General features: G+C 45.0%; 1 protein-coding gene across 2 annotated transcripts in view; it reads left to right on the top strand.

Annotated features, from left to right (window-relative positions):
* The first annotated feature begins 14,190 nt into the window (after window positions 1–14,190).
* The window catches only part of ROPN1 (rhophilin associated tail protein 1), a 27,846-nt gene continuing 23,780 nt past the window's right edge, over window positions 14,191–18,256 (top strand). Inside the window, exon 1 of one of the 2 annotated variants that reach the window (XM_025868980.2) lies at window positions 14,191–14,395. The gene's annotated coding sequence lies outside the window, so the exon portion shown is untranslated. The remainder of the gene's footprint in view (window positions 14,396–18,256) is intronic. The other variant, XM_025868988.2, reaches the window with a different exon arrangement.

Here is an 18,256-nt window from a genome sequence, read left to right as displayed (position 1 = left end):
TTGTATACATTTTGTCAAACTGTATAAATTTACAACGGAGCAAAGAGAGTTAGAGAAGAGAAGGAGTTGGAAGCCAGGAGCCCCCTCATGTCCTCAGGGAAGTTCAGAGAAGACCTCTTTGTTGGGTGGGAGGTTGGGTAGGAGGCTGCAGAATGGACTGAGTGTCAGCTAGCTGCAGTCAGAAGAAGGGAGCTCTCTTCTGCCCTTAAGGACCACTCACTGGTGGTTAGTCAGAGCCCCAGTGAGCACACATCCTCCCTGCCTGAAAGGCTTTCCCTTTCCCCACCGCAACTGTCACTTCTTATAATACTCTCTTCTTCAAAAATTATTTTCAATTTATCCCTGCCCATTGTGCAGCCACAGCATGATCTCCACTAAGCCATCCATCCTTCCTTTCACATCTGCTGGTTGCCCCAGCTATATTTGCTCTGGGGGTTAGAAATTGCCAACAGTCGGCAAGGAGGTGGAGAAACAAGCCCCTCATTCACTCTGGCATAGCCATTCTGAAGGGCAATCGAAGACCTTAAAATCCAGCAAGCTGACCCCTGGGGATACCCCTGGGGAAGTTCTTCATGGAAACACAAAGAGATATATTTAAGGAAGTTCACTGCCACACCGTCGGGGGTAAGCTAGGTGTCCATCTCTAAGGAAAGTACAAGTAAAACGTGGTATATGAATACACCAGGATAATGAACTAGATCTCCACACGGCAATCTGGATTGATCTCAAGAACAGGGTTGAGAGGAAAAAGTAAAAACAGATTGAGATTTATAACATGATTCCGTTTATATATTACACACCCACATAAAACAGCCTTGTGTATTTTTGTAAGGGTGCTCATATAGCTAAATAAACATCTGTCAGATGGATTGGAAAGACTATATTAAATAAATTTGAATGGATGCCTATGGGAGGAGGGCAGTGGGATTGGGAATGGTGGACGAAGGGAAAAAAACAAGAAAATAAACATATTTTTCTTAAAAAAAAAAAAAGAGTCCTTCTATGGATAGATGATATTCTGTGAACCGAGAATGGGATTAATGCAAGCATGTGCACCTGAATTCCAGAAGATATAAAGAAGAAAAAAGATAGATATAAACAGATGATCAGTACCCACATACACACATACACACACACACACACACACACACACGTACATACACACACATACACGCACACACAAACACACATGCTGTTTCTGTGTTTGTTTCCATATTCAAAATGAACAAACTAACTATACTACTGGTGTAGTATATTACTTTCCTACTGATGTTGCAGCAAAGTGCTACAAATTTAGTGGCTTAAAACAGTATAACTTCAGTGTCAGATAGTTCTGTGTTGGTAGGAAGTCCAACACAGATGTCACTGGGCACAAAAGCAAAGTGTGGGAAGGGCTTTCTGGGGGCTCTAGGGGAGAATCTGCTTCCTTGCCTTTTCCGGCTTCTAGAGATGCCCCACATTCCTTGACTCAGGGCTCCCTTTCTCTGGCTTCAAAGCCAGCAAAGGCAAGTCTGGTTCTTCTCACATTCCTTCCCTGACTCTGACCTCCCTCTTCCACTTTTCAGAACCACTGTAATTACATCGGGCTTACCTGGATAATCCAGGATAATCTTCCTATCTGAAAATCAGCTGATTAATTTCCCTTTGCCACATAAGGTAATAGATTCATAGGTTCCAGGGATGAGGACATTGACATTTTGAGATCCATTATTCTGCCTACCACACCTTTACATAGGGCAAAGAGCAAAACCACAAAACCACATACTCTTTCTTATTGTGACTTGGTTATTCAGCCAAATAACAAAGAATCTCTTGAGTCCTACTATGTGCCAGATCTCTGTGGTGAGAGCTGAGGTTACAGTATGGGTCAGAGATTGGGAGTTTGGTAATTTTCCCTTCTCTTTCCAACAAAATTCCCATCCTGGCTTATTTTAGCTAAGGAATAAATGAGAAGTAATCTGATTAAGCTGTCCTCATTGCATTAAATGACTGGCCTATAGTAACCCTCTAGAAGAGACATTTATATTCTCAGTAAAGGAGCATCCTAACCCAGGGCTTCTTCAACTTTCATGGGCCTACAAATCATGTGGGAATCTTGCCACATGCAATTTCGATCCAGTAGGCCTGGCATGGGGCCTGAGCCTCTGCTTTTCAGACAAGCTCCCAGGTGATACTGCAGGTGGAGGAATAGTCCTTACCTCGAATAAAGCTCTACTCTTAAGCCATATTCAGTCTGACCCTGCCACCAATGCATTCTGATGAAGCCTTGCCTCCTAAGAGGTAATGGTAGTCAATAAGTCAACCACAGCACCACACTTTGTCACTATGACCAAAAACACCTGTAGCAGAGGGGACACTCTGCCTTCTGGTAATAGTTTCCCACAAGGATGGTTTCTGACCAAGACTCACATTCATCCCGATGGGGGAGGGGGACACATGTTGCAATCCTTAATATAATAACGAGTCTCCAGGACTCCTGGGCCAACATCCAAGGCTTACGCCCCCCACCCCCAGGCAGTGACTGAGTGACCCCGTACCCAGATTCATACCGACTGTTGAAAATGTGTAAGGTTTGAATTCTTTGAGGATTGTCCTACCAGACAAGGTAAAAAAGGCTGATAAGATTCCACCTTATCTCTCTAATGGGGATTCAGTTTTACGTACTAGCTCCTTTGGGGAGTGAAGGGGTGACATGGGCAGGAGGGCAGAGTAGAAGCAACAGAATCTCTACAGGTAACTTAGAGAATCTTACAGGGCTGGTGAAACCTTAGTAAAATGCATCGACCAATGGGAGGACACATCATGGCCTGAAGTGAATTGATCATGTAATTGTAAAGTAAAAGGAAGTAAGTTCCTATATATGGCTGTTCTTGATTAATGAGTTTAGGCAAAATTCCTTCATAGTACACCTCTGATCATTAATGTATTTGAGTGTACTCTGACTTACAACTTTCCCAGTCCTTGTTTCAGTCTCAGAAAGAGATCACTTGGGGAAATGAAGCAGAACCACACCTATGGTTCCCTACCTTCTATTTGCAAGATAACTAGGTATATCCCACCTTTTTGGCAGAGTGATTTTATATTGTTTCCCTCAATGCCTCTTTGAGGACCCTCCATTTCATGTTATCTATAGGCCTCCTTCATACCTTATCTTGGGTGGGTAGTTCCTAAAAACTCTCCAGTATGGCCTAACACTGTTGGACCTCCCTGATGCAAACAGCACAGATCCAAACTTGGCACCTGTGCTATAGAAAGCTGGTAAAAGGCATGACTCTGCAATACTGAAAGGGAGCATACTCTGGCTAGAACAGGACTTAAGACAATCCCATTCATCTAGCATCTAAGCTGGATGTTCTCTAGGAGAGCTGTTCCCTATTGTAGAACAGATTAAATAAGGTGTTACTATTCTCTCCCACCCTAAGCATTCATCCGAGTAATAAGGTGTCCAATTTTATACCTAGCAGCCGCTTTTTAGACCCAGTCTACATATATCACTGTATGGAAAAAGAAAAGGAAGTCTAGATAAGGGAAGAAAATCATTCAGTCTCAAACAGACATTTCATAACAGAGTCTATATTCAAACCCAGCCCACAGAGGTCAGGTAAATAGTTTGAGGTCATATGTCTAGTTGATAGCAACGCTGGGACTAGAATTATCTCCAATTTCAAGACTTTTTTTCCACTACAGCCTCCCTCAACCTAGCTACCCTTAGTAGATTTCCCCACCCTGACTATGGATTCACTAATGCCTTTGCAGTTATCTAGCTGAGTGCTGGGGAAGAGGGTAAGTGGAGCTACCTGGGAATGCTACTGACCAGGCCTGGTCTTCTTTGCTATAGTCCTATTTGCCTTGCCACCTAATTCCAGTTTCATGGCTTAAACCTTTTAGTACTTCTCCTACCGAATCCCTCTCCCATGCATGATTACTATCTTGCTATTTCAGGTTTCTGTCAGCCTGGGTAAAATCTTCACTCTTTGTCCTGACACTGAGTTTTTCTCTTTGATGTTATCTCATCTGCCTGGGGGGCCGGCTTACCTTCCTACCCGTCCACTGGCATCTCACTCAGTTCCTCCCACAGCTCCATTTTTCACCACCGTCATACTTCCCACTTCCTCTCTCCCTTCCCCTTTTCTTGGAACTATGGCTCCTGAATTTCTTGCCCCCATCCAAACTGGATGACTTTTCTCCCTCTGCTTAAGGTAGGGGGATGAGCCGTGAAAGCCCCAAATGCCATCTTTCTTCTTATTTCCTATTTCTAGCACATATCCTATTTATAACTCTGCCTCCCTCTAAGCAGATTGACACAGCACTCTGCTTCATTCCCAGAATAAATGCAATTCAAGAATAAGAGACAAGTCCAGGCTCCCAGGATTCTTCTGCAGTAGAGCACTGGTTAGGAGTTTTTCTGCCAGCATTTGAGAAATGTCTCTGATGGCAACTATGCTTCTCTGAGCCCATCTTCCACTGTTCTGGAAATTCCTTCCATATAGGATTTTCTTCCTGGCAGATTTCCCTTCCTGATTATGTCTAGACCAAGCTTCTATTAAAGGTGGGTGTTATTCCCCTAACATACATTGATCATGCCATAAAAGATACTTACGAAATATTCGTTAGGTGAATGAATGTTGGCATACTAAGAACAGGTCATAACTGAGTTTGTGGGAAGCCAATAGAGAATTATAGCGGATCCACAAAGTCAACAGTACATATAAAAATTCACATTTTTAAAACAAAAACCAATTTCTTATTACACCCAATGTCTCTGGTGTCCCCATCACCGAATCGTTATAAAACCTGAAGGAAGGAGCAACATTTACATTTACATTCCACTATTAGGAATTGTGCTTTGCTTAGATTATTTCATTTATTCTACAACCTCTGAAATAGGATTTTCATCCCCATGCGTAGGTAACAAAACTGAGACTCAGGTAGGTGAACACCCTTGCCCTGGAAAGAGTAAGTGGATTCTACCCATGCCTATCTGCCTTCAGAGCTCACTTTAAAAAACCTAAAGGGGATGCTCTGAACACAGCACGTGAGGCAGCAGAGGCTGATGATCTCTGGCTCAGTCTGTGTCTCCCTGCTTAGTTCTTTCCTGCTTGACACATAGTAGGTGCTCAAACAAAAAATTTTAATTAAATTATTGGATATGCCATTTCAACTTAGTTTCTTAACATGGTATTCTGGGCCTGATGGAGACACTTCAGAGGAAATCCACCATCAAGCTTTAGAAGGTTATCACATGGGGATGCATGGGCCAATACTGTCTGTCTTCATCAAGGAAAACAGATTCGGGATGAAAGCTCAGCAGGCAGGGCTTAGGTTAGAACTAAGGGAAACCTTATAAGACATCGAACCAGGCCACTGAGGAAGACAAAAGATTTTGTCTGCAGATGCCCAACTCTCCGGGATGAGTCGGATTCCTGCCTGCTGGGTAGGCTTTGTTTCTGAGGGTCTGCAGAAGCACCAGGAGCTGCACCTCCTGCATTTGCTGCTGCAGAAGCTGTCCTCATTCAGTGGCATCCTCTTCACAGGAATGTGGAGTTGTTACTTCCTTTGATTGCTCTCTGATGCGTAGCTTTAATTGTATCCTTGCTTTTATGTAGAGAATAGAATCATATTCCCCAGAGGATAGCTAGGAAAACCCATTGCCAGCCTTGGAATACAAATAGGAGCCTGCCGAAAATGCTGCTTCATGGGTGGGCACAGGGAGACGAGGAAGGACAGTACCTCCAAAGGTCACGGGTTTATGCGTGGAGGCTTCGCCGCCCCTAGTGAACTCTTCTAGGGGTAGAAACAGCACCCATGTTATTCGTAGGCAGCTGCCTGGAAATTGCATAGGAAACTTCCCATGCACAGGAAATTGCCTGTGAGGGAGGGTTTGTGTAGTGCTGAAAAGCTACCATCCCCCCAGAAAGCTGTCCCTCACCCATATAGGAGCTTCTGTAGCCTAGTACCACTGTGGACATAATTATCTATTGACGGCCTCAATTTTTTATGTATGGTTCTCTATTGCTGAGGTCATATTGTATGTAAATTTTGTAATCTACCTCCTTTAGTTAACACTGTAATTTATAGGCCTTGGGGGGTGAAGGGTGCGGTAAAATCTAGGCATTTTACAGTGGAGGGTGACATCAGGCAGAATTGGCAGCAGTGACCAACACTGCTGCGTTGGCTCCTGGGAACTTGAGTAGTTCTGTCCCACTGGGGTTTGGTTCACCCATTTATACAACTTCATGAGGCAGTGAGCAGTGGTTGGTTCTAGGAGGTAGGATTAAAAGAGTTTGTTTTTTTTTTTAATCTTCTCTCAATTTCTTTTATTTTCTGAATTTCATAATAAACCAGTATGACTTTTATAGTCACAAAAAATTATTTTAAGTGTTTCCTCTTTCTGCTGCCAAGAAAGCAGTAAGGCATTAGAATCTGAATCAGCTGCGGTGAAGAAGACACCCAGGCTCATCTTATCATGCCTTAGGCTCCCCATCTGTGAAATGGAACAGCCACCCTGGACCCTCCCACAGTAGAGACTATAATACCATCTGTAACCTATATAGAAGAACCATTTCTGGGAGGTGGCTGAGCTTCATGATCCACTGCCCCCCACCCCTCCAAAGACCCCAAGCCTGTCAAAAGAAGATTATTCATTCACCTTATTTGTGATCAAAAGCTCCCAATTTAGGCACTGTTGAGAACAGATTGGAATCCAGGTATCTCTAGATCTTGAAAAAAGGGAGTCAAGCTACCTTCTTTTCCCATTGTCCATTTATAGGGCTAACATTCATTAGGTGTAAGAGACATGGTGCCTAGGGACCACAACACTTTTAGAGGTCCATGAAAATGTTTTAATAGATAATGTATTTGTCATTCCATCAACACAGTTGTAAAATATAAGCTTTCATATTGTTTGCCCCTAAAGGCAAAAGTACCTAAGGCCCATGAAAACCATAATGTAGCCCTATGCAGCCCATATCAGCGTCATATTTCCCAAGCCCTTCCATGAAATCAAGGTGGATTGTGGACCAGAATGCCTACCACTCCTCTCTATTCATCTTCTTCATCTTTCTGGTACAAAAAACAAAAAACAACAAAAAAACAGAACTTGGGTGTGGATTTTTGGCATGAAAATAACTAACCATTAGGTCAGACTGAGAACCCACAGCAGAATTAGGCAGATGAAGACATATTTAGCAGACAGCAGAAGAAATAGCTTTTTTAATTGCCCACATAAACAACCATTACAACACAGGAAGGATAAGAAGCAATAACTCTAAGAAATGAGCTGGCATTTCCCCCTCTTCTTGAGAACGATTACCCCTCATTCCTTAGGATAAGGTGTCTGTGAAATGTGAATATCCATTTTAATAACTCTGGTCCTTCTTTTCAAATTAGAGTTATAAATAAATAAGTACAATTTGCAAACCATTTGATTACATCCCTGTACTTTCCCAAGATTCCCTAAGGAGGCACTTACACCAATTTGTGCATCATTAAATATTTAAATAAAAACTCGAGGTGAATTATGGGGCAAAATGGCATTTATGAAGCACATGTTTGGGCACAACGCAGCACCAAGTCTTAGACCCCTGCAGCAAGTAGAACACTGGGTCCCTGCAGACCAGCAATAGAACAGTTGAGTTCTGAAGGGAGAGAATCTTGGTTTCAAGGGAGGAAGCCAGTACAGAAACCCCCAGTTTTACTCTGAGTCCCTTATTCAGCAGCCACAAATACACAGAATGCCACCAGGAACCAGGAAGTGAGCACACAATGCAGCCGAGCCGCCAGTCTTGTGTGTCAAAGCCCAGGCCTCCGTTGGTTTAAAAACGTTGTGCAAAAGTTTATTCAAATCACCCCAAATACCTATGGTATGAAAGAAAGGAATTTAAAATAAGAACACTCTGTTTATGAAATCAGGTGATCTTTCAATATATTTTATCATGATTTTCCTTGGCAAATGTTCATCAAACATGGCTCTATGCCAAGAGGGTGTGCACGGTAAGTTAAAATAGCCTCCACCCACAGGAATTTGCGATGTGTTTGGGAAATGCAGGAAATTCTAGACATAAATGGATCACAGCAGTATCGGGCGTACACCCTGGGTGGCACGGGAGCAGTCCCGACTGTAAGTTCTGTGTGGGCACCGGGGGAAAGGTGAATCCTCAAGTGACTGCCGAGGCACTGAGGATCCAGCAGGAAGCAGATGGCACACTCACAGGATTTAACTAGAGAGACTTTAACTAAGGAAATACTGACTGAGGTGTAGGCAGACATAAGCCAACTCATCACAGTGGTGAATGCAGGGACTAGCAACACTGGGAAGACATTGCCACCGTTGGCCTGAAGGGTCGCTGGTGCAATGGAGGAGGGGATGCTCTACACGAACTGAGGCTATCGAGGGACAGGAAGCTCAGGCTGAGATTGGGACGTAAAGACCCAACCTGTGGTCACCTGGTGATACCTCCCACAGGCCAAACCTACCCAGGAACTAGAGGGCAAGGGAGCTAGGAGACACAGTCCTGGGGCACAGATTAGAGCAGAGAGTGGACCCGGAGGGACAAATGGACTAACCCAGCATACAGGCTGGACACCGTGCTACAAGCTTTAAGAGAAAGGGTCATTTCTTGGCAGAAATGAAGGGGGAGAGCATCTGAGGCAGAGGAAGACAGGCATATACATAGGTAATGGGAAATACTTTTTTTCTGCCAGGAAGTAATGTATACAAAGTGCATTTTCTTAAGAAGAGTTAGGCTCTAACATTCAGGAAACTTGGAGGAAGAGACACAAAGCAGGATTTCTCAATCTCAGCACTATTGACATTTTGGGCTGGATGAGTCTTTGGGGACTGCCGTGAGCACTGTAGGATGTTTAGCAGCATCTCTGGTCTCTACCCACTAGATGCTGGCACCCACTCCCAGGTGTGGTAACCGAAGCTATCTTCAGACATTGACAAATGTCTTCTGGGAGGCACAGCAGGCTGCATGAGGAGGGGCAGAGGGGGTGGTGGAGGGTGACTTCCTGTTTGTAGATTGGATAACGGGGAGGATGATGCCTCTACTGGCAGAGCTAGGAATGTGTGAGGCTGGCCTTGGGGAAGGATGATGTCTATTGGGAACTTGTTTGAAGGAAGCCCGGGCGTTTAGACAAGGGACTGAGTTGAGGAGGGAGGCTGGGACTAGAGGTGCGAATTTGAGTCATCTACAGAGAGACAGGCTTCTCTCCTCCTATGGATAGAAGTTCTCCGGGAGGAAGGTAGAGAAGCCAACCACTGAAGTTTTCTTTTTTTTTTTTTTTGGCGGGGGACAGGGTGATGTGCATATTTAGAATAATGTGAGATGGAAATAGCAGGCGCCAGAGGCAGGAAAACTAGGCAGTGTTCTGTGGCGGAAGGCAGTGCAGCCCAGTACCTGTCCCTCTCACCAGCCCATCCACCCCAGGGCTATGTCTACCACAAGAGATCACGTTTCTCTAATGTGGGAACAGTCCTGAGGAGAATCAAAGCTGCCACAGAAGCCAGAAGTCTCAACACAAAAGAGGAGCCTTGTCTAGCCAACCTCCCCCCCACATAGTTAACAGTCTTCTATCTTCTTAAATCACTCAAATCCTGAAAGAAGTAGACTTTGATTAGGTGGACATTTTCACTTACATGGAATAAACAGTTTGTTCTTCATAAGTGAGCAATTATAGGAAGTGTTGTTCCCCTAGAGTCCTGAAGGAAAGGTTACACACAGAGGTAGCAGGAAGACCTGAGGATCCAGATCAACAAAGGGTAGCCATGCTTATCTGTCTCTGTCCTTCTCTCTGAAGATGGTGAACCTTCTTGTTTTTTTCCTCTCCCAAAGATGCATTTTGTGGTAGGCAGAATTCTAAGATGGCCCCTAAGATTCCAGCCCCCTGGTGTACATGCCTTGTATAATAATCCCTTCCCTTTGAGTGTGGGTGGGACCTGTGGATGTGATGGGATTATCATTCCCATGATTAAGATTATGTGGCTAAAGCAAATTTTCAGATGTAATTAAGGTACCTAATTAGTTGACTTTGGATTTCTCAAAAAGGATATTGTCCTGGGCGAGCCTGACCTGATCCGCTGAGTCTTTAAAACAGATGGAGAGAAAGCAAACCGCCATGTTGTGAACTGCCATGAAAGGCCTCATTGCTGGGACCAGAGGGAGGCTTGTAGGAGCTGAAAGTGATTCCTGGCCAACAGCAAAAAGAAAACAGGACTTCTGTCCTATAACAACCCGAAACAGAATTCTGCCTACAATCAGTGAGCATGAAAAAGGACCCCGAGCCTCATACAAGCTCATAGCCCCAGCCAACGCTTGTATTTCAGCCTGGTGAGACCCTTAGCAGAGGGTTCTGCCCTGGGGACACTGAGATCATAAATTTGTGTTGTTTTTAGCTACTATGTTCGTGGTAATTTGTTATGTAGCAAAAGAAAATGAATGCATGTATGACGAGGGACTAATGTCCACAGGGTGAACTGGCTCCATGAGGGGACTGACAACCACACCACACAGCTGAGCCCCACAAGTATGCGGGGCCTGGGCAGGCCGACTGTGGTGTGACCCTTGCTGTTCCCTAGACCAAGCTTCCCCATGACCCTAGCAGGCCACATAACTCATTTCCTCCTGTGAAATGGCCAACTTAAAATCTGAAAAAGTGAACCACAATATAAGCCACACAGGATAGGTAGAACTTACTTTCTGAGCTGAGATAGCCGTGGCCCTAAGGCTGGTAAGGATTCCTACCCATGGCACCAGATCTGTCCCTTTCTTGGCCAAATATAACTTTAGCCTCTCAGAGACTGAGCTAGCAAAGCTGAATGGACACTGATGTATCACTTCTCAGGAGGACGTCTTAGAAGCAGGAAGGAGAAGGAAGAAAGGTGGAAAGAGAAGAAGAAAAGAATTTTATTCAGCAAACAAATATTTATAGTGCTCATTACATGTGTAGCCCTATCCTAGGCCCCAGCAACATACAGTGAATAAAACAAAAACCCATGCACTCCAGTGAGAGAATATAGACCAATTAATAAAACAAAATTTTAAAAATATAGTATGGGGTGATAATAAAGCAGAGGAGGAGTTGGAAGGGGAAGGGTTTGGAAAGGGATATCAGGAGTATAGTTTGGAGGGGAGCCTGGGTGGCTCAGTTGGTTAAACATCTGCCTTTGGCTCAGGTCATGATCTCTGGGTCTCGGGATCAAGCCCCGCATCCAGCTCCCTGCTCACTGGGGAGTCTGCTTCGCCTCACCCTCTGTGCTCACTCTCTCTCTCAAATAAATAAATAAAAACTTTTTTTTAAGAGGGTATAGTTTGGGACATGTTAAGTTTGAGAAGCCTGTTGGACACTCAGTGGTGCTATCAAGTAGACAGTGGGATATTCTAGTGTGGAGCATGGGGAAAATTGGGGCTGGAGATATCAATTTCGTATCTAAAACATAAGACCAGATGAGATAAAAAAGGAGTACATGTGGATAAAGAAGAAGTCCAAGGGTAAATCCTGGGGCCCTCTGACTTTAAGGTATCACAGAGAGAAGAAAGAACCAGAGTCAGAGTTCAGGCTTCTGTAACAAAATACCACAGATTAGGGGGCTTAAACAACAGACATTAATTTCTCACAGTTCTAGAGGCTGGAAGTTCAAGATCAAAGTGCTGGCAGAGTGGTTCCTGGAAGGGCCCTTATCACGGTTTGCAGAGAGCCACCTTCTTGCTGTATCCTCACATGTCAGAGAAAGCAAGCTAATCTCCCTCTCTTCTTAAAAGGACACCAAGCCCATCATAGGGACCCACTCTCATGACCTCATCTAAACCTAATTACCTCCCAAAAGTCCTACTGCCAGATCCCATCACATTGGGATTTAGGGCTTCAACATATGCAATTGGGAGAGGGGGCACAAACATTGAGTCCTCAGCAACTAACGAAAGAGATGAGAAGGAAGAGGCAGTGAGGAAGGAGAAAAACCCAGAGAGTGTGATGTCCTGCAAAGAGTTTCAAGGATCAGAGACTGACCATCAGGGTCAAATGTTGGTGACAGGTTGAGTTGAGGCTAAGAGATAACCTTTGATTTAACATCATGTCATTTTGGGATCTTGACAAGAATAGTCTCAGTGGAGTGATGAATCAGGTAGATTCAAGAGAGACTGGAAAGAGAAATTAGAAGCAGCAAGTACAGACAACTCTTTTAATGAGCTCTGCAGTAAAGGAAGTAGAGCAGTGGGGCAAAGCTGCAGGGGAATATGGATGGGAGAAATTAGGGCGTATCTGGACATTGATGGGAATGAAGGGAAAATGTACAGTCAATTTTCAATTACACAAAAAAAGAGAAATAGTGTGACCCATTTGATGAGTTTACTTAAATTTTACGTAATAGCTGAAACATATAAGAAAGAACATATAAATTCTGAAGCACAATGAATACCCACAAAACCACCAACCACACCAAGAGCTGGACCACCACCAATCATTTCTATTTATGTGCTCCTCACTCTCCCACCCTCTGCCTCTCAGAAGAAAGCAACTTCCCTGAATTCTGTGGTTATCATTTCCTGTAAAGTCATATTCTCTTCACTATATTGTTGTATTTATTACTGATAGATCAAGGAAGACCTTACCTCTGTCCTTCAACCTACCTTTTGCAGACGGACATTCAGACCACTTTGGTCAGTATCACAAAATTCCTCTCTTATATTTCACCTGCTACACTAAAAGTCTATTTTTCATCTTCCATCTCCAGCTGGCCACTGCTTTACCAGAAACACCCCTTCTTTGACATGAAGACCGTTATTATTCATTCCTCTCTGTATAACGTCCTCCACATGAAAGCAGGAATAGACAAGCACACCTTCTTCCCTCCTAAGCACACAGAACAGACCCCACTGGGGTCTTTTTCTCCTGGAAGACACACCTGCAACACTCACACCTGGAAGATGCACCTATAGCACTCAAACCTCCAGCCTCCCCGTCTAGTCCTAAGGCAGGTGCCCATGCCTGGTGGCCCCTCCACAGGGGGCTCAGGAAGGCAGGTGATGGCCAGTGGTTAGGTTCCTTTTATCCCCAAATCACCTATGGGCAAGTGGCCAGATCATCCAGGACTGTCCAAGTATACAAGGACCTGCAAAACTTTGACAAATGCCAACAGACCGAGCCCTTTACAAATGGATGACAGCAGGTTCTGAAAAGCCTTCTGCATACATAAACCAAACACCCAGCCCCCGTGCTTACTCACTGATGCTTGAAATTGCTTTGAGAGACAATGGCTTTCATCTCACAACTAGAGAAATCTTTGAAGGCCCTGGATGAACTAACTCAATGATTTAGACTAGCAACACACTAGTGTGTAAAAGGACTGAAAGACTTGATGATGCAAGGGGCACTTTTAAAAATGAGCGTTAATTAAAAAAAAAAGAAGAAGGAAAGAGTGTTAAGTGACAAGAGGTGTAGCAGAGAAAGATGGGGCTTTTCTTGTCTGCTTGGTGAATATCTTCCTTCTTTCCCTGTTGCCTCAGGCACCTCGAGCTCTGTGCATATCCACGCTAACTCTGACCCCCTGTCTTAGCATTACAGAGATTAAGGGTGAGGAATCTGGAACCATGCAACGTAGGTTCAAATCCTAACTCTATCACTTGCTGTGATCTTGGGCAAGTTACTTGACCGCTCTGTGCCGTTTCCTCACCTGTAAAAACTGAGATGATAATAGTACTTGCCTCATGGGGAGATTGTAAAGATTAATACGTGTCGTGCACTTAGGGATCATTCTGGCACACACACACAAAAGCACTGCAAGTGCTTGCTATTATTCGCAAAGGCTCCTCCTCACCTGCCCATTTTGCACAAGCCAAAAGATCATTTTGAGCTCCCTCACTTCCGCTTTCTAATATACAAAGCCCACTGTAAATTGCCACTTTGCCAAAGACCCTTGTAAATCCCTCAGGTTTCCTAACGCCCCCAGCCCTAACCTTAAACAGCCAGGCCATCCGGTCCTCCCACCACAAGCAAAGCCCCGGCAGTTCCCCACTCTCCCAGGCCTGCGAAGCCGAACTTCCGCAACCCAAACCCCGCGGAAGGCCTAGAGGGCTGGGGCGGGACGGGGCGGGGCGCGGCGCGGCGCGGCGGGGCGGGGCGGGGCGGGGCGGGGCGGTGGCTCTGTGACGTCGCGCGCGGGCCCCGCAGCCGCGGTTGCCAGGCGAAGGCCAAGCGCTAACAAAGCGTGGTTGGTCTCGCCCCACCTCCCCAGTCCCTCGAGGCCGAAGCCGGTACCGTCTTTCCCCGCCCAGGTTCTGCGGCTTTCCCCTCGGCCAAGGGTGCGTGGGACTTGATCTGTCCCCACACCTCCCGCCTGAGGCCAGACGCGAGGTGTCGCCTCGTATCAGACGGCCCGTTTGGGAGCGAGCCTCAGGTAGCAACCCTAGAGGGGAAGTGGATGGAGGGAAGTGCCCTGAGCGCCTCCAGGGCTGCGCGGCGCTGAGAGAAGAGTCCTGCCCATGGGCCCAACTGGATTCTGAATCCTTCCTTGGTCACCGAGCAAGAGAGGGTTGTGATCTTTAAGAGAATGTGATCATGGGTGATTATTGCGCTCTGCCCAAATTGTATGTATGTTTTGTTCCCAGAGCTACTATTTTATAATTTCTTACACAGAGGACAGTGATTCGAAACCAGAACAGAATCTGGGATCAGAGCCCTCTCTAGCCAAACCACTTTCCCCCCCCATATTTATGGGGGGGATTGTCATGAAGATTAATGGGTGTGAGTACACTTTAAAACTGCTATCAATCTTTCATTTTCCTAATATCTATTGATCACTGACTGTGTTCCAGGCTAGGCATTGCGGATTCCATCGTGAGCAGAAACTGGCTGTCCCTACCCTCAAGTTTAGTCTACTGGGGGTGGCAGATGTTAATCGCAGAACTACACAAATACTGTGAAATTAGAGCTGAGCTACGTGCTGCCAAGGAGAGGTCCGTAAGTGGTGCTCTGAGAAAGTGTAATGGAACTGACAGGTCAGGGAAAGCTGAGCTGAGAGATCTAAGAACGTGCGAAAAAGTGGGGGGTTTATTCCAAGCAAGGGTAACCATATGTCTAAAACCCACCGTCTCCTATTCCAAGCCCAAACAAGTATATACAATAACCTGGTCCTTGGTTCCCAGAGCTGTTCATAGAAACTGCCTCTGAGATTCTGATGTTGGAGCCTTTAATTCATGTAACTGTGGCCTTTCGTTATTATAACTGAAGGTCTGAGTAGCCTACACCAATAAAACCAAAAAAGCAATTCCAGAAACATCTATATCACATACTTGATAAGACCTATATTCTTCAGCATCCAACACATATGTGTTGACCTGCCATTCCACATTGGGAGGCATGTAGGCTTCACAAAAAAAGGAAATCTATTGAATTTTAAAGAGTTGTGGGGGCCTGGAACAAATAGATGAGGAAGGCCTACCCTACTGAGAGCTTTAAGAGTAGAAAAGCACTTTATAAAACATTAGAATCATGGACTATTAAGATAAAATGGACCTCTCTTCACTTCTATCTGATGTGAATGAATGATCTATATTGCTCAAAGGCAGAAAAGTTGGGCTCTGGTGCCTCTTCAACCTAACGAGTCTATGATTCTAAGTCTGTGGCTCAAAAGTACATGGAACTCCTGAGAGTAAAAGGGAACATGGGAGGAGAATGTGACCTGCCCCTCCTTCGGTGTTTTCCATTTACCACAGTGCCACCATCGACCCAGTCATCCAAGCTTGAACAGTGGGGAGTCACCCTACACTCCTTCTCCCACAGTGGTTACCAAGTCCTATAGCTCCTGCCTCTCTCATCCTTCCCCATTGCAACTCCTAAAAGGCAATGATGCGCTCAAGAGTTGTTGCCAAAAGTGCCACCATATTCTTTTAACCAGGCTCCCTGCCTGAAGATTCACTCCACTCCCCTCAGCCCATCTACACAACTGTTGATGGATCAGTGTGTGTTTCAGTGTCCAAGAGAGAGAAATCAGATACAAACTTAACAGAGAAAGTTCAACATAAAGAATTTTTAACTACAATGGGATTGGAGTAATGGAAGATTAGCTAGTAAGATGTAAAGAGAGATCTAAAGTATACAGGAACCACTCATATAAGGAGCAACCACTACCCTGGAGACAGATCACCCAAGAAGGAGCTGACTTCCCAAGAGCTTGTCAAAGAGGGCGTGGCCAGAGTTTGTGAGGTGTCAGGCAGGCAAAAATCCATGGTCTAGAATGCTGAAGAAGCCATTTATGAAAAGAATATGACCATGGGTGATTATTGCTCTCTGCCCAAACTTAGTGGCAGCACTCTGCTCCACAGCTTCCCCAGAGCGGGGCCAGGGGAAGCTGGTGGCCACTGGGTCCTGCTGGCTGCCATGTACAACTAGCAGTCAGACATGCAAGAACCGGAGGCTGGAGAAGCTGTGCACTACAGGATTGTAGCACTGCAGAAACTGCCTGCTCCCGATGCCCAAAAAGTGGAGCATGTGGATCCCACAAGAGAAACCCTTTCCTCCTCCCAGTATCCCTACCGACAGAGTTTGACGTGCCAACTGACAAAGGAGAAATATTTAAAGGACCTAATTCCATTTTTGCCGAAGAGGCAATGCAGGGTATATTTGGAGCTGAGAGGCAATAAGTTGATAACTGGCATATCAAGCTAACACCAAATCTGATTTGTGACTCTTGTGCTTAAATCCTCAGTGACTCCCTATTGCCTTCAAGATAAAGTTCTCAAGCCTTAGCACAGCATTTCAGGCCTTCTATATTCTGGACTTGGGCTATAGTTCCAGGCCAAGGCACAACTGCTCCAGCTCCACCCACCCTAGCCCTCCATAATTACTCACAGTTCCCTGAATTCGCCACATTCTCTGATGCCTCCACACTTTCGTCTAAGGAGTCGTGGCCACAAAAAAATTCCCTCCTCGTTCTCATCCGTAAGCAGATGCTTACTGAGTGCCTACTCTATACCTGGCACTATTCTGGGGACTGAGAATACAACAATGAACAAACCAGGCTTCCCCAAGTCTCTATTCAAACAGCATCACTCTTCAGGAAGCATTTTCTGATGACTTTCTCCTACCTGCCAATGTTAGATGTCTTATCTGGGAGATTCTGTTTTCCTGTATCTATGCAGACTTTTTAACACTTATCCTACTTTATTTTATTTTTTTAAAGGTTTTTATTTATTTATTTGAGAGAGAGAGAGAGAGCACGAGATGGGGGAGGGTCAGAAGGAGAAGCAGACTCCCAGCTGAGCGGGGAGCCCAATGTGGTACTCAATCCTGGGACTCCAGGATCATGACCTGAGCCAAAGGCAGTCACTTAACCAACTGAGCCACCCAGGTGCCCAACACTTATCCTATTTTAATCACTTATTTTTCTATCAGTCTCTTCTTCTAGCCTAGATGCTCTCTGAGGGCAGGGTGTATGACTCATTTATTTCTGTATCCCAGTATTCAGCACTAGTCCTGATACATAAGGTTTTATTGGAGTAATTACTTGCTCAGGATCACATAATTAGTCAAAGATAGGCCTAGGACCATAATCCTGGTCTCCTGTCCAATAGCCAAGAGTGCTTCTTCACTAGTATGGGTGTTATAGCTCATCTAGCTATGAAGGACAGTTTGTGTTGGGAGAGACAAGCGTAATGTTGAACATCATCAGGAATGGCAAAGGAAACAGGAAAAAAACATAGCCCTTTTTTTTTTTAAGATTTTATTTATTTTTTTGAGATAGAGTGAGAGAGAGCGCAAGTAGAGGGAGCAGCAGAGGGAGAGGGAGAAGCAGGCCCTCCATTGAGCAGGGAGCCTGACTCAGGGCTCGATCCCAAGACCCCAGGATCACGACCTTAGCCAAAGGCAGACACTTTTTAAAAAATTTTTTATTGTTATGTTAATCACCATACATTACATCATTAGTTCTTCATGTAGTGTTCCATGATTCATTGTTTGTGCATAACACCCAGTGCTCCACGCAGAATGTGCCCTCTTTAATACCCATCACCATACTAACCCATCCCCCCACCCTTCTCCCCTCTAGAACCCTCAGTTTGTTTTTCAGAGTCCATCGTCTCTCATGGTTCGTCTCCCCCTCCGATTTACTCCCCTTCATTCTTCCCCTCCTGCTATCTTCTTTTTCTTTTTTCTTAACATATGTTGCATTATTTGTTTCAGAAGTACAGATCTGTGATTCAACAGTCTTGCATAATTCACAGCACTCCCCATAGCACATACCCTACCCAATGTCTATCAC

The sequence above is a fragment of the Callorhinus ursinus genome, unplaced genomic scaffold (genome assembly GCF_003265705.2).
Source record: "Callorhinus ursinus isolate GAN/ISIS: 27379988/994484 unplaced genomic scaffold, GSC_fseal_2.0 scaffold1, whole genome shotgun sequence".
Taxonomy (NCBI): Eukaryota; Metazoa; Chordata; class Mammalia; order Carnivora; family Otariidae; genus Callorhinus; species Callorhinus ursinus.
This window is presented reverse-complemented; position numbering and strand designations above follow the sequence as displayed.